The sequence below is a fragment of the Gopherus flavomarginatus genome, chromosome 7 (assembly GCF_025201925.1).
Source record: "Gopherus flavomarginatus isolate rGopFla2 chromosome 7, rGopFla2.mat.asm, whole genome shotgun sequence".
NCBI lineage: Eukaryota > Metazoa > Chordata > Testudines > Testudinidae > Gopherus > Gopherus flavomarginatus.
In genome coordinates this window covers 46,547,834-46,563,886 of record NC_066623.1, presented here as the reverse complement: position 1 = coordinate 46,563,886, position 16,053 = coordinate 46,547,834, and the positions used below count along the sequence as shown (strand labels likewise).

The 16,053-nt window shown below is 46.0% G+C and overlaps 1 non-coding gene across 1 annotated transcript; it reads left to right on the top strand.

The window, feature by feature from the left end:
• The first annotated feature begins 14,576 nt into the window (after positions 1-14,576).
• TRNAF-GAA (transfer RNA phenylalanine (anticodon GAA)) lies at positions 14,577-14,649 on the top strand. The gene has a single exon. It is a non-coding gene; the product is annotated as a tRNA-Phe (tRNA).
• Positions 14,650-16,053: the final 1,404 nt, after the last annotated feature.

Here is a 16,053-nt window from a genome sequence, read left to right as displayed (position 1 = left end):
TATGAGGAGAATATCATGGCTGAGGAGCAGCGAAGAAAAGTGGTGTTGTCTGTGTTCCCGTTTGGTTTGTACTGAGTATGATTTTGAGTCATTTGTAAATTTTTGGTCAGTTATTAGTTACATCTTATTAGTAGGCCTCTGAGTTGAAAGGCTGCTCTTGCAGATTTTACTTTCTCGTTGTTTGTAGGTCAGTTAAACAGCTGCTTTCTTAGTCTATTCTGTGTCGGTTCTTAAACTGCTCTCCTTAGTATACCTTCCAGCATTAATTGCATGGTTTGGATCGTTCTTTCCCTCGTCTCCCCACGGAAGAGAAATTTTCCATCCCTTTCCCTTTGGGAAAACCCCACCGTTTTAACTTAGAGAACAGTCTCTGTAAATGTTGTGCCCCGATGAGGAGGAAAGTCGGGTCCCTTTGAGTCACATTCCTAGAGTTTAAGGCCGGAAGGAATCAGCCGATCACCTCAGAGGGACTGGGGTGCACCAATGCCCGAGGTCTGACCATGGCAAGGAATTGATTTGATGCCATTGACTGTACGTTTGAGGTAGTTCTGTGGGAAAGGAGCAGAAAAGAGCATTGTGGCTTAGCACTTGCATAGGCTTTCTTTGCCCTGGTTTGCTGTAAGAGTTAACAGTGAGAGATTGCTAGTCTTAGGTTAGGGTGTGTTTGTGCAAAGTAGGAGTGTACAGGGAAGTGTCTTTGAACAGAAGGAATGAGAGGAACCAGCAAGAGGAAGGAGGCTGAAAGACTTCTCTGTCTTTGAACAGAATTCTGTGTTAATGGTTCTTGCTTTGAATTCCTCTATTGGAGTCATTTCAGGGAAGTGATCCTCACTTAGTTACCTAGTTCTCAAAGTCATGTGAATGGTATTTGGTGCATGTCTGGAAGCTTGTCATGGCGAGGTAGAAAGCGGTGGGGGCAGAGGGGCTGTGTAAGATACAAGGGTGTCAGCATTGCTTTTTGCCTTTTTAGAGCTTAGATCAAAGGATATATTTCCACTGGCTTAGTAGGTAATAATTGGTTATTAGGTTTTGGTTCATTGTGTCTTGTCAATAAATCAATTCCCAGATATGTTTCTGTTGACTCTAGAACTTTGCTAGAATAAGCAGCAAAGAATCCTGTGGCACCTTATAAACTAACAGACGTTTTGGAGCATGAACTTTTGTGGGTGAATACCCACTTCTTCAGATGCATTCACCCATGAAAGCTCATGTTCCAAAATGTCTGTTAGTCTATAAGGTGCTACATGATTCTTTGCTGCTTTTACAGATCCAGACTAACATGGCTACCTCTCTGATACTTGCTAGAATAAGAGGGTGAAGTGAAGTGAATGGGGGAACCACAGTTATCAATCCTATGTTGTGAAGACAGGAGATAAGTCAAACTAAGATATATCAAGTTTAGCTACACTATTCCTATAGCTGAAGTTGTGTATCTTACATTGACTCTGTCCCCCTCAGTGTAGATCAGTCCAAAGTATAAGTAGTTTCTTAGCCAATCCAAGGCTGTGATCAAGTGTCTTGGAGTATATCTACGCTATGAAATTAGGTCAAATTTATAAGTGTCATTTTTTTAGAAATTGTTTTTATACAGTTCATTGTGTGTGTCCCAACACAAAGTGCTCAAAGTGTATTAAGTCGGTGGACGGCGTCCACAGTACTGAAGCCAGCGTCGACTTCCAGAGCATTGCAATTTGGATAGCTGTGCCTAGCTATCCCACAGTTCTTACAGTCTCCGCTGCTCATTGGGATTCCGGGATGAGATCCCAATGCCTGATGGGGCAAAAACAGTGTTGTGGGTGATTCTGGGTACATGTCATCAGACTCCCCTCTCCCTCCCTCCTTGAAAGCAATGGCAGACAATCATTTCACGCCTTTTTTCCTGGGTTACCTGAGCAGATGCCATACCTTGGCAAGCATGGAGCCGGCTCAGCTCACTGTCACTGTACGTCTCCTGGATTCTGGCAGACATGGGACTGCATTGCTACAGAGTAGCAGCTCATTGGCTTTTGGTGGCAGAAAGTGCATTATGATTGGTAGTCGTTGTTACTGTACTCCTAGGTGCTCTTTTAGCTGATCTCAGGGAGATCAGCTGGATCACTTGGGCAGACATGGGAGTGACTCAGCCAGATCATTCCCATCTTCTGCCAAGCAGCCAGGTGATGACAATGGTAAGTAGTTATACTGCACTGTTTGTTCTCAGCCAAAGATATAAAAGTTAGATAGATCAAAACAAGAAATTGACCTGATTTGTTTTGTGAAATCAATGGCCTGCTAAACCCAGGGTTTTGAGTTCAGTCCTCAAGGGGGCCATTCTGTGTGCCAGTTGTTTGTGTTTCTCCTTGATTCAAAGCCACCTCTTTTGCTAATTTTAATTCCCTGTAAGCCATGCCATCAGTCACCCCTTCCTCCATGAGAGCAATGGCAGACAATTGTTTCATGCCTTTTTTCAGCACAGAACCAGAAGCTGCAAAAGCAAAACCAGACAAGGAGGCGAAGCAGTGCGGTGATGAGAGTGATGAGGACATGGACATGGTCATAGACTTCTCACAAAGTACAGGCTGGGCAATGTGCACATCATGCTGATGAGCTCTGCATGGTCACCTGTGCTGATCAGCTTGCCACGCTGGCCAAACAGGAAATGAAATTCAAAAGTTCATGGGCCTTTTCCTGTCTACCTGGCCAGTGCATCTGAGTTGAGAGTGCTGTCCAGATGGTCACAATGGAGCACTCTGGGATAGCTCCCAGAGGCCAATACCGTTGAGTTGCGTCCACACTACCCTAAATTCGACCCGGCAAGGCCGATTTCAGTGCTAATCCCCTTGTTGGAGGTGGAGTAAAGAAATCAATTTAAAGAGCACTTTAAGTTGAAAAAAAGGGCTTTGTCGTGTGCATGGGTCTACGGTTAAATCGTGGTAACTCTGCTAAATTCAACCTAAAGTCATAGTGTAGACCAGGCCTCAGAGGGATTTTATAGCTACTGACTGGCTGGGTGTCCGAAAAAGGGAGCTACCTACCCACTCTTTCATTGATCACACTTGGTAACTACTAAGCAGAAGCACAGAATCATAGATTGATTTGCTGAGTCTCCTGCAGGCCTTCCTAACGGCACAGCAGGGCTGCTCTTGGTTCTGCACAATATTGTTTCGTTTAGCAGTGACTGTGAAGGCACTTCCAGCTATTTGGCTGTGGGAACTCTGATATTAAGTGGACACCCTGTCTTAGCTGTCTATGGCTGTATTGCTTGTAGATTTATATAGTCTGTATTGATGTTACCAAGTGGAGTATTTTGTAGCTGGCTGCTATAATTTGTTTAACATGTAGAAAATCTGAATATGCTCCCTCAGACGTAACTACCCGCCTTTCACACACTCCCTGCCCCTCACTCTCTGGGGTGGGAAGAAGCCACCAGCATGTGTGTTGATTGGATTTTTTAAATTTAATTACTTCTCATTGTTAAATTATTTATGAGTGTTTTTTAAATTTCATTGCAGTGCGTTTTCTTCCTGCCATGGTCACCTGGCAGCTCAGGGATGTGAGATTCTCCTCCATTGTGTTTCTGCCCGTGGACAAAAGAAGCGAGATTACATGTTAGTACCTTTGGAAATAAAAGCAACCTGGCTCCAAACCAGCTGTCTCCTCAGTGTGCAGTTTGTGTCTTTTTTGTTGCAGTTGATGTGTGTGCAGGGGCACTGTGTGCTCACATGGGAATTCACCACTCTTGGTGTACCATTTAACTTCTTCCTGGAATGAATGTGGTGCTGTTGTGAAAGTAGAATGAATTATATAGTAAGAATAGAAAGGATTAAAGAAATGTTGTCTGTACCTTTAAGCAAAGTTGTTGGAATGTTGCAACCAGGTGTCAGGAATACAGACATTAACATAGAACAATTGCACCGTTTAAGGGCAATTGGTGAAGTATTAGCCTTAGATCGATAACAGTTAGTAAAGAAATAGGATATGCATGCTGTGCCCCAGGTGAATTTTCCTGTTTTGCTTTCTTTGTCCCTTTGTCTAAATTCCCGCTCTTTTATCTGTATAAATAAGACCGTTTGGGCCTTGCATGGCCACTCACATATTCTGAATGTTATTGGCGGAGCGCTGCGCTAATAAACAGAGTGGTCTGACAAATTGTGAGTCCTGATTCTAACTTTGACAATTTGGAGGTTCCACCGAGATGGCAACCGTCTTCACTGGGCCTGTGTGATTCCTGACTGTTTTTGTAGGATGACCGTGGCAGCCGGCACCTGGGCATTTGGCCCAAGCGGTCCGCCACTAGAGCAGAAAGCCGCACAGCCACAGTGAGGTCTACGCCATCGAACCTGTTGGTTCCCACTCTGTTCTGGTAGGGATCCCAGGATCTGACATCAGGAATCTGGTCAGGTAATTATTTCTGTGTTTTGTCCGGACTGAGGACTGTCCTGTCTCTGTGTCTATCTGTCCTCTTGTGGAGTGTTTGAGTCTGGGTGCCGTCTCTGTCTGGGGATCGGTCGACCAAGGGGTTCCTGTCCCCGCGGTCTGAGTGAGTGGAATCTGCACAATCGCAGCCGCACCGCACTTTGGGTAAAACCCTTGGTGTGAAAGCAAAGCGATTGAGGCAGTAGTCTGTGGGCTTCTTTTGTGTGTTGCACTGGGCATTGCTCTGACGAACTCGAATTTCCTTCTTGTGTGATTGGTGTGTGAAGTCCTCCTGTATGGGTAACCAGACGTCTAAGTCGGGACAGTTCCCTAAATGAACGCCGGCTCATTTTATGTATTTAGGATGGGTCCAGACTCCTGTAAAAAGGATCCAGACTCCTGTAAATTTCTGGGAAAATGGTCTAGGCTAACTCAGGGGGATCCCAAAACTCAGTGGCCACTGTTAAAATCTTGGAACAAAGACTGAGTGGACGTCTTAAAGGACAAATTCGGCCAACCTAAAACTAAATTGGCTAAAGGAGAGGTTAATTGTTTCATGCAGTGGTGGGAAGAAGCAAATCGTAGGTGCACAAAATCAAAACTGGCATCTCTCAATTATTCAAATAATAAGTTAAAAGCTTTATTAAAAGCCTCCTCTCCCACCACCAGACCGAGCGCTCCCCTTTACCACGTTCTCCAAACCCTGGATCGATCCAACCCCCTTCATACTCCCATCTTATTGTAAAAAGGACAAAAAGCTCCTTGTTCTGCTCCCCTCTGTCTGCCTCAGAAACTGATTCGTTAGTGTTCCATTACCAATTCAGCAAGAGGGGGGACTCCTCAACTAGCCCCCACCCTTCCTGGTCCCTTTCCTTGAACACTTCTTTCAAAATTGTGAAGTGACTATAATAGCACTCACAAACGGTTCATTGGAAAAAAAAGCAGGATCGGGCCCAGAAAAGCAGGCAAGCAACAGATAAATAAACTGAAAAACAGGTTGGAAGCCCTAAGGGCATAGTGTCAGGAGTAAGAAAAGCAGTAAGTGCAGGCATGAATCCCTGGAACAATACTTAAAATGGTAAAATCTGAGGTGATAAAGGTGTCATTTTGGGACATAAACAAGTGATTTAAGGAAAGAGAATGAAAAGTTAACTCTACAGAGGCTGGAGAGAATTAAGCAGTTAAACTTTGTGGAAAATTTTAAAAAGGACCATGTTAAAGAGAGAATTCTTGGTTTCTTTGCAGCCATTCTGAAGGGAAAATGGGCCCATTTCCAGAAGAATGCCTGTAAATCATCCAAATATATATACAGCTATGTAAAAACAAAGTAGTGTAAAGAAATGTAAAGAAAAAAATAAGTGTATGTATCTATTTGTCTGTGAAAATTTGTAAAGTTCTAAGAATCTAAACCAGCACATCTGGTTTGTAAAACTCCTGTTTTCTAGTGGTAAGATAAATTGATTTTGTTTTTGTTTTTAATGCCACTACAAATTCATTTGACTCTAATTCAAAGTTGCAAAACTGACAGACCGTTTTGCAAGACACAGGCAATTAGTGTTGTTTGGCTTTGGGATTTAGCATTTAACCCTTAAGGGGTAACTTCATTCTTTACAAAAATTAAAATGTTTTTAAATAAAGACCAAGTCATGGCTGCAATAGGGCAGTCAAAATCAGGAGAATAGGTAGAGATTCTAGAGTCTGTTTGTTTGTTTGGTTTGTTTTTTTGTAACAATAGCAGATAAGAGCTGTAGTGAAAGAATAAGAAATTAACAGTGACCCTCTGAAGCAGCAGCAGAGGTGAGGTGCACAAAACAAAAAGAAGCAATGTTAAAAACACTGAGCCTTAAAATGGCTCTGTGGAATGAGACTGTCACTTTGATAAGGATACATGAAAAATCTGTAAAAACAAAAGAAACAGTTATACCTTATGTAAAAATTGATATGGCTAATGTTTTTTAAAAGTTATAGTATACAAGGAATGTGCATTTTCCCTCGGACATGTGCGGTGTATACTGTAAAAAGGGGTAAAAGAAACGCAAATGAAACATGCTGCTGAATTAAAATCCTATTAGGGCTCCAAAAAGAGCCACAATAGGCTGTTTTTTTCTTTTACAGATCCCTGTGTGTTAAAACAGAGTCTCTGAGCTCTGCTGATGGCTTTGAATCCAAAAGCCAAGCCTGTGTTGATGCAAATTACCTAACTGATAAAAAAAGGTGAGAACTGCCAGCACAAAAGAAGCTGCAAATAAACAACATACCTGGTCAGCAAACAAATTGCCTACATAAAAGGCATGGTATAACAAGATACCTTTAATAGATTGGATGCTAATGTTATTGTTAATATTAAACATTGAAATAAATTTAATGTTAGTAAGTATCCCTGTAACAAGTTAGAGTGTATGATTTTTGGAAAAATCCTTTAAAGTAATATGGTAATGATGCTTCTCAGCTATTATCTGTGAATAAACTTAAAGTTTAACACAGCAGGAAAAACATTACAAACCTTGTCTGCTATATAAGAGGAAAAACTTGAGGTACACCACCTCATGAATTTAATAACTAAACAGTGGAATAATTTCCGCATAACCCTTAAAAAGTAGAAGCCATTGAAACCCGGCCTGCCTATAGAACAAAACAAAACAAAAAAAAAAAAACACAGTAAAATATGGGGTAATTCCTCTGTTTTGCCTGCAATCAGCAAGGGAATTTGTAAAAGAAAGGAATCTTTTAAGTAGTAATCAATGCCACCCCAAAAGGGATAGAAAAATATTTTTGTCTTTCAGATAATCCAAAGTACTGTATAATGGGCTATGTATATGTGTTAATTCTTGGGGAAAAGTGTTTAAAAAGTGTTAGCAACCTACTGGACCATTCACATTATACACACAAATGGGGACATGTTAAGAATTGCCACTACAGAAAAACATCATAGCTTACCATTGGTATAACATATTTTCTGTATGGTTTCCCGCAACTACTGGCATACTAATGTTACTACCCCAATTGTGTTTTTGGTTTTAAATTGTATGTGTGTAACTGAAATGTTTACAATGTGCTGGTGGATAAAACAAATGTGTGCAAAGCTAAAGCCACAGGCCCAAATCATCTCCCAGTATTTTCTAGTACATGGACTAAATAAGAAGTGACACTGGCGATTAATAATCTTAGTGTCAAAAGGGGGATATGTAGGAGCAGGATTTTATAATGTCCCGTAAGAATTAAAGTATAATTTGATTTCATCCTGCTAGCCACTTTTTTTAAATAGCAGAAATAAATGACCCTCTGGGACTATAAGATTCTGTTTTCCCATATGCATTACAAATTGGACCCCCTCTAACTCTTTGTTTAAAATTTAGATAGTAAGAGACAGGATTCTCTATTGTGTCTATGTTAAGTAAATTAGAGAAACATTGAAGGCCTGGGTCTCAATGTACATTGTCTTAGTTATCAACTATAAAACTTAGCAAGGTTTAATTTGCAATGCTTTTTTTGTTCGATATAAAATACTACTGTTTGTATTCTCAATCTATTTGTGTGAATGAGGAATGTATGCATCAGGAAAAGACAAGGTGTGAAGGCCATTGTTATAGCCAGAGTCAAGGGACGGCTGTTAAACTGTCTGGCATCTCAGAGTGGATACATGCTTTGCAGTGTAAGAATGCACCACCCCCAGTGAACCAACCACCACCTCAGGACCACGCAGAGTCAATTTTTTTGACTCCAGAAGACGTAGAGGAACAGCCTGCAATACCTTACAATCTACGCTCTCGTAAGGGTTGCCAGAAGCAGATGACTACATAAAGCAAGGCCCAAGAAGAAGCAGTAGTGAGCCTAGCGCCTGCTGCCTGGTGGACATAAAACTGTAACTGCAGCTCCCTCAGTTGAGGTTGTCAGAACCAGAAGGGCCCTGCCTCCAACATGCGCCTCTGGTGGTGCCTGTTCTTCGGTTGCTGGTGTCTTAAGGTCTGGGGAGTCCACAATGACAATTCTTTTATCCAGCAGCAAGTGTGGATAGCTCAGACCCTTATTATTTCTAAATGCTGGGTCTGCAGCCACATCCCAGACCACTCTCAAACTGGTGTTCCTGTCCTGGCTATCCCACTCAATTCCCCAGACCTCACTGGAGGACCTTGTCCGTTTAACACAATATGGAACAGTAATGACACCTGGGAAGAGGCTATTGGCAGTTCCTTTATCCCACTTGGGGGAATAATACACCATGCAAAAAGAATCCTAAGGTTAGAAGCAGTGGTTGAAATAATGGCAAATGAAACCGGAGAAAGTTTAAAAACCCTGACCAAAGAAACAGGGGTGATCAGACATGTTGCCCTCCAAAACCATCAAGCATTAGACATAGTGCTGGCGGCCAAAGGAGGGACCTGTGCTCTCATTGGAAAATAATGTTGTGTGTTTATACCTGACAGTACCAATGAGGTAATAGATCACGCTAGCCACTTAGAACAAATCGCATATCTTCCTCATGAAGAGCTGAGTTCTTTATAGAAGTGGCTAAGTAACCTGTTCAATTTCTCTGGCATAGGAAACTGGTTGTTTCAGGGAGCCCTAACTATCCTGTTTGGAATCTTAGTGATTTTTGTATGCTTTCCGTTAATCTCCTGTTGTATCCAGAATTGTGTCATCCAGATGGCTGCCCCAAAACAGAGTGCTAATATGATGATTTGGAATATCGCTGATGAACTAAGAGATAAGGAATGGTTAATTTGTGGAACTCAGTAAGGGTTGGTCATGGCGTACGCCTGACCAAAAGGAGGGATTGTGAAAGTAGAATGAATTATATAGTAAAAATAGAAAGGATTAAAGAAATGTAGTCTGTACCTTTAAGCAAAGTTGTTGGAATGTTGCAACCAGGTGTCAGGAATACAGACATTAACATAGAACAATTGCACCCTTTAAGGGCAATTGGTGAAGCATTAGCCTTAGGTCGATAACAGTTAGTAAGGAAATAGGATATGCATGCTGTGCCCCAGGTGAATTTTCCTGTTTTGCTTTCTTTGTCCCTTTGTCTAAAGTCCCACTCTTTTATCTGTATAAATAAGACTGTTTGGGCCTTGCATGGCCACTCACATATTCTGAATGCTATTGGCGGAGCGCTGCGCTAATAAACAGAGTGGTCTGACAAATTGTGAGTCCTGATTCTAACTTTGACACTGTGGAATGTCAGGTACAGGCTGCATGACACCCTCCATTTATCCTTGGTGCAGATACAGCCCACACAGCACTAGTGCAACCTCTCCTCCTGCTGCCCTCCACAGAGCACCTGTCAGGGTAGGAGAGAAATGTTGCTCCATGGATCCTGGTTCTCAGCTGGGACTGTATGGTTGCATCCAGTACATCACCAGACTGAGCCTTCTAATATCCTTGGTGATTGTTGCCAAGATCCAGGACTTTGTGCTCAAACATCTCCCAGCTTCCTTGCTGAAAGGAAGACCAAGGTTCCCTTGCAATATACAGGAAGGAAATAGCTTTTCACCTTGGATGGGACTTGACCCCACAATCCCTGGCTTCAGAAGCTAATGCCTTATCCATTAAGCCACTGATGAACAACTAATAAAAAGATGGAAATTCCCTCTCATAAATGCACATTCATTGCATTTGCTTCAAAGCCAAATGGCCCCTTAATGCGCCTTACAGAAATGTCTGCATCCCCTGGCAGTGAGGCCACTGGGCAGGTCGCTGACAGAGCTGAGCACCACCTTTCTACCAGCCATCTTTAGAGAAGAACCCCACTCTAGAGTCACCCTCCCTCCTTCAGCACCTCCATGTCTGTGGCTCTGAGTGGCAGTAGGATGATTAGGGGGCAAATCCGGGGCTGGAAGGGGGGTAAGGTCGGCCTGTAAGAAGGAACCAGGTGGGGCAGACCCAGGGGGAGGCTGTGGGCTGCTGGTCAGTTGTTGAGATCCGAGATCTAGATCAAAGCTGCACATTGACCTGACACCCAGGGTTACAGGGCAGACATAGTAACCCCCTTATTGGCCTCAGTGAACCCCAAACCCTTGTTACTAAGGGCATTGAGGAGTCTCTGTCCATTAATAACTTCTGGGATCTCCGCTGCAGGCATCAGCCACCTCCTGCCTCACAGGTTGCACTCTTGGCGCTGTGCAAGCCACCGATGACATTGGCACTTAAGACAGCCACCTCTATATGTGTCTCTATGGTGCATTGAGTTAGTGCTTTTGGTTGTTAACCAAAAGGATGGTGGTTTGAGCCCACCGAAAAGTGGCAATAAGTTTTTGCTATTCTCTTGCTCCACAAGACCTGCTTGGAGCCTCAAAGGCCCCCTTTTACCACTTCAAAACCATCCCTCTTGGCCTCAGTGCTTTCAGCTGGTGGCCCAAAGAGCGAGTTGGATGCCATTCAGAAACCCATCTCCCAGCAGCCGTGCTGGAGACTTAGGCTTAATCCTCAAGGACGAGCACCGAACTTTCCGCCAGAATAGTTTTGCTCCCTTCCAGCCTCCTCCCAAAAGGCAAGGGAGAAACTGACGAGACACGCTGGCTCAAAGATGCCTCCCTCCCACTTCCCTGTAGGCTATGCAAAGCTCTTGGCCTGCCTCATGCCTCATCAAGAAAGTGCAGCCATGCTGCCCAAGCCTGAGTCACGTCCGCAGCCTGGCCCGCCACGGCTGACGGTGCGCAGAGCCACGCGAGTCAATGGCAGGTCGAGTTGGGAGCCTCAGCTCTTTCCCCTAACAGCCACACAGCACTGCCTAGCATGCCGAGAGCCTCCCTTGTGCTCTCCCACAGCAGCTGCCTGCTGGTGTGAATGGGAAAAGGGGATCAGGAAGCACTGCAGCCTCATTCCAGGACAGGAGACCCTCACTACGCCCAGGCAGCCAGAGAGCTCCCTGGCAGGCCATCACCTCACCTCAGTCACCTCTTGCCTCGTGGTGCTCTGCTAATCTCTGCCTCACTTTAAGGCCCAAAGGGCTAAGAAACAAGCACCCACGCAGCAGAGGATAGTTTTGATCCATTAACTTTTGGGTTATGGGCCCAGCACACTTCCACTGCATCACTCTGCTGACTCTTCAGTCCCCTGCCACCCAGCCGCCATTATCCGGATTAGTGCCTTACGAGCTCTCGCGCTGGCAGGCAGATGCGCAGGCTGCTAGGCGCTGCCCTGGTAACAGGATTTTACAGCTTATACAGGGTAAAAGGGAACTATTTGGGGTTTGGACCCCATTGGGAGCTGGGTAGCTGAGTGCCGGAGAGGGCAGCACTTCTTAAGCTGTTTTCAGCTAAGCCTACAGCTTGTGGGGGACGAAGTTCAGACTTGGAACTGTGTTTGCAGCAGGGAAGTACGTCTGGCTCAAACAGGCTAGGTACTGAAGTCCCAAGCTGGCAGGGAAAACGGACTCAGAGGCAGGCACAGCAGGTAACAGTCCCAAAGGGGTTTCTGTGACCCAACCCGTTTTAAAAAAGTGTGGTTTTTTTGCCTTCTGCGCTAGCCTCTGGGACGGAGATGATAGGAGGAGCGTTGAAACATTTGCAGCTGCAGGGTGGAAAAAGGGAGACTAGTATTTAAAAAGACATATTTTTAAAGAACAATGGGTAGACTCTTTCATGGTGAACCAAGCTGTTAACATTACATAACACATGTGCTTTCAGTACAAGGTTGCATTTTGCCTCTGAATGTCCCTATAATAAAATTTCCCTATTTTAACCAGGTCACTCTGGATGATATCGCTCTCCTGAGGATAGCACGGAGAGATAAAGAATGGATGTTGCTTGAATGCATTCCAGTAGCTTTTATTTACAAAGGTACACTCACCAGAGGTGCCTTCTCCACCATCAAGGTCCAGGAGCCCGCATTGGGAAGAATATTGTCTCCAGGGTGATAAATAGCTCCTGGCTGTTGGGGAGAACGCTTTCTCTGCTTTCCTGCTGTGAGCTACCCTCCTTCTCCTCCTCCTCATCTCCAAAATTCTCATCCGTGTTGCGTGAGACTCCCCTCTTGCAGGAGTCCATGAAAAGGGGTAGAGTATCGGCTGGGGCACCCCCTAGAATTGCATGCAGCTCATCATAGAAGCAGCGTGTTTGGGGGTCTGACCCAGAGCGTCCGTTTGCCTGTTTGATTTTTTGGTAGGCTTGCCTGAGCTCCTTAAGTTTCATGCGGCACTGCTGCGGGTCCCTATTATAGCCTCTGTCCTTCATACCCTTGGAGATTTTGTCAAATATTTTGGCATTTCATCTTTAGAGCGGAGCTCTGATAGCACGGATTCGTCTCCCCATACAGCAGTCAGATCCAGTATCTCCCATTCGGTCCATGTTGGAGCTCCTTTGCGATTCTAGGACTCCATGGTCACCTCTGCTGATGAGCTCTGCACGGTCACCTGTACTGATCAGCTTGCCACGCTGGCCAAACAGGAAATTAAATTCAAAAGTTCATGGGGCTTTTCCTGTCTACTTGACCAGTGCATCTGAGTTGAGAGCACTGTCCAGAGCAGTCACAATGGAGCACTCTGGGATAGCTCTCAGAGGCCAATATCGTCAAATTGCTTCAACACTATCCCAATTTCGACCCGGCAATGTCGATTTCAGTGCTAATCCCCTCATTGAGGAGGAGTACAGAAATCGATTTTAAGAGCCCTTTAAGTTGACAAAAATGGCTTAGTCATGTGGATGGGTGCAGGGTTAAATCGATATAACACTGCTAAATGCGACCTAAACTCATAGTGTAGACCAGAGCCAAGTAAATCCTGTTCTTCTCCTTTCATGAAGATGCCTGGGACACCACCTCACACTGTGTCCCTGAGGTTTCAGGAAAACTCTCAGCGCCTGAAGCTCCTCCCACTCACCTAGTGCCCATGTCCTATAGATCAGCCATAACCCTGGTTGCTGCTCTATAGAGAGTGTGAAAGGCGCCTAGTCAGCAAATCCATGGGTGCTATGGGGCTGCAGCACTAACAGGGGAAGAAAAGGTTTTCAGCGCCCACTGGCAGCCTGCTCTGCCCCTGCTACAGGCCTTGCCGACAAGCTCCTTCTCTTCCCCTTCAGGGCCTCCTGCCTGCCAATGATCCTGCCTGCCTGTTCAGTGGGGTACAGGAGGCATTGAGGGGGGCTGACAGGGAGGAGCGGGGACAGGAAGATGTGGGTGAGAGATAGTAATGGGGCAGAAATGTGCAGGGCGGGAAGAGATGGGACAAGGGTGAAGGATTGGGGGAAGCAGTGGAGTGGGGGCAGGGCCTGGTGCAGAAAGGGGGGGATTTGTCCCGGATCCTGCACCCTTCTAGGGCCAGCCCTGAAGGGAAGCACTGACTATTACAGTGATAATAAAACTGACCAGCACTGCAGGGGAGACTGAGGGAGATCAACACTTATCAGGTTTCTTCTCTCCCCCACGGTGAGCCAGACACTGTGCTCTCTTGGCTCTCATTCTAGCAGCTGGACCACAAGGAGCCATCTCCCCACAGCAAGTGCATTGAGTGCGCCTGTGGTGCTGATGGGGCTGGCGCTGCTGCTGCCTGTGGGGGCTGGAAGGGGGGCTGATGTCCACACAGACTCTCAGCTGCCAGGCCGGAGGGGGCACTTGGGACCTTACCAGACTGGCGCAGTGAAGACGGAGGGTTGACAGACCAATACAGACGCTCTCCAGAGCAGGGAGCAGCATCCGCCCATGCAGCCAGACAAAGAGCATTTCCCACAGCCTGGAGCTGAGGGAGAGGTAGCAGCTGCTGTTCCAGCTCCTCGGGGACAGGCCCTGTCAGCCAACAGCCACTTCTTACTCATCGCAGCTAAGGGCGTCGGGTTCCTCTGGTGGGGGTGTGGAGCAGCTGTTCATTTTCCTCTTTGCATCCTCTGCGGAGTGAAAATTGGGGAGGGGAAGCAGAAGCCCCACTTCCCTCCCTAAATGACACCCAGTGGGGGAATCCAGGACAACAGGGTGGGGGGGCAAGTGGTGACCAGACTCTCACTGCCAGGGTCTAGTCTAGCTCAGGGTCCAGCTCATTTCTCCCCGTGCCACTGGCTCCCAATCTCCTTCTGCCACCAGGTCAACCCGGGAACTCAGGCAGGAACAGGATGAGGAAGTAAGTCAAGCTGAGCGAGGCAGGCAAAAGCCAGTCTCGTCTTCAGGGGCCAATCCCAATGACATTCTTTTTGTGTGCAACTGCTGCAAAAACATCCAGACAGAGAAGCAGGAGGCCAAAACACTGCTAAACAGCTTCTAAAGTAGCTCAGTTGGGAGAGCATTAGACTGAAAATCTAAAGATTCCTGGTTCAATCCCAGGTTTTAGTAGGCCCTTTCATCCCTCTTTGCACAATAATGGCTTACTCTCTGGGTGCACAATAGTGTCTGCACCCATGGTGAATCTCTGATCTTGGGCTCTGCAGTAGGAAAAGATAGTGTGGGCTTCTGCATCTGGTTGGCCCACCTGACCTTTAAGGATGAGAGCTGTCTTTCCCAACATGGCAGGAAGTGAGCAAGGTAGGGTGATCCTCAGGAATAGTGCTGCAGGGCAATTATAGGCAGGGACAGCTGATCAAGGGCAATACCAGGGAAGATGGCAGGGATTTGGGAGCCCAGGAAGAGGTGTTTGATGTTCAGTGCCTTAGAGCAGTTGGACTTGGACATGGTGGGTGTTCAGGAAATACATATTCATGAGTTTAGTGTAGATTGATAGGCAGAGGGTGATTGGAAGAAGGGCCTGTCTCTTTGGTCTTCCAGGCCAGGGAAGAATGATGGGGTTGGAGTCTTGTTCTTCAGATTCACAGCGTGAGTACAGAAGGTGCTGGAGCTCTGACCAGGGAGGATGTTACTGGTGGGCTTTGTGCTCTGTGGCACTGGTTAGGGCTATATTAGTGTGTATAGTCCCCAGTTAAGAAATGGAAGGAACTGGTTCCCTTCCTCTGGATTCTTTGTTGTTGGTGTTTTCCCAACTGTCAGAGGAAACATTTTTACAACGAGCACTACCTGGCACAGGTCTGTAGTGAGGTCAGCTTAGAGCCACTGAGGGGGTACATCTTTCTGCAGGGACAGGCCAGGAGTCGCACTGACTGGATTTCCGTGAAGGAGAGCAAATCTACAGCCCAGTGCAGGGTGGTGCCAAGGGACAGTTCGGATGAGACAACTCTCACCATGTGCTCAGTGTGGGCAATTTCCTGACCAGGGGCGGCGTTATGTATTTTGCCACCCTAAGCAGAGTCAGGTTGCACCTCTGGCTCTTACTATGAAGGTTGAAGTTACAATTCCCTGTTTGGGTGCATAATCTGCTTAAGCCCCCACCCAGCAATCGGGGGAAACTAACCCTGGCCACTGGGTGCCTCTGAGGCCATGTCCAGACTAGGAATTAAAATCGATTTTAGATACGCAACTTCAGCTACGGGAATAACGTAGCTGAAGTCGAATTTCTAAAATCGAGGTACTCACCCGTCTGGACGGCGCGGCATCGATGTCCGCGGCTCTCCGTGTCGATTCCGGAACTCCGTTTGGGTTGATGGAGTTCCGGAATCGATGTAAGCGCGCTCGGGGATCGATACATCGCGTCCAGACTAGACGCGATATATCGATCCCCGAGCAATCGATTTTAACCCGCCGATGCCGCGGGTTAGTCTGGACGAGGGCTAAGAGGTGATACTTTCCCCACTCACAACCACTGAGTGTAGAAAAGAAACTAAGAAAAAGGAGGAAAATCACCTTGAA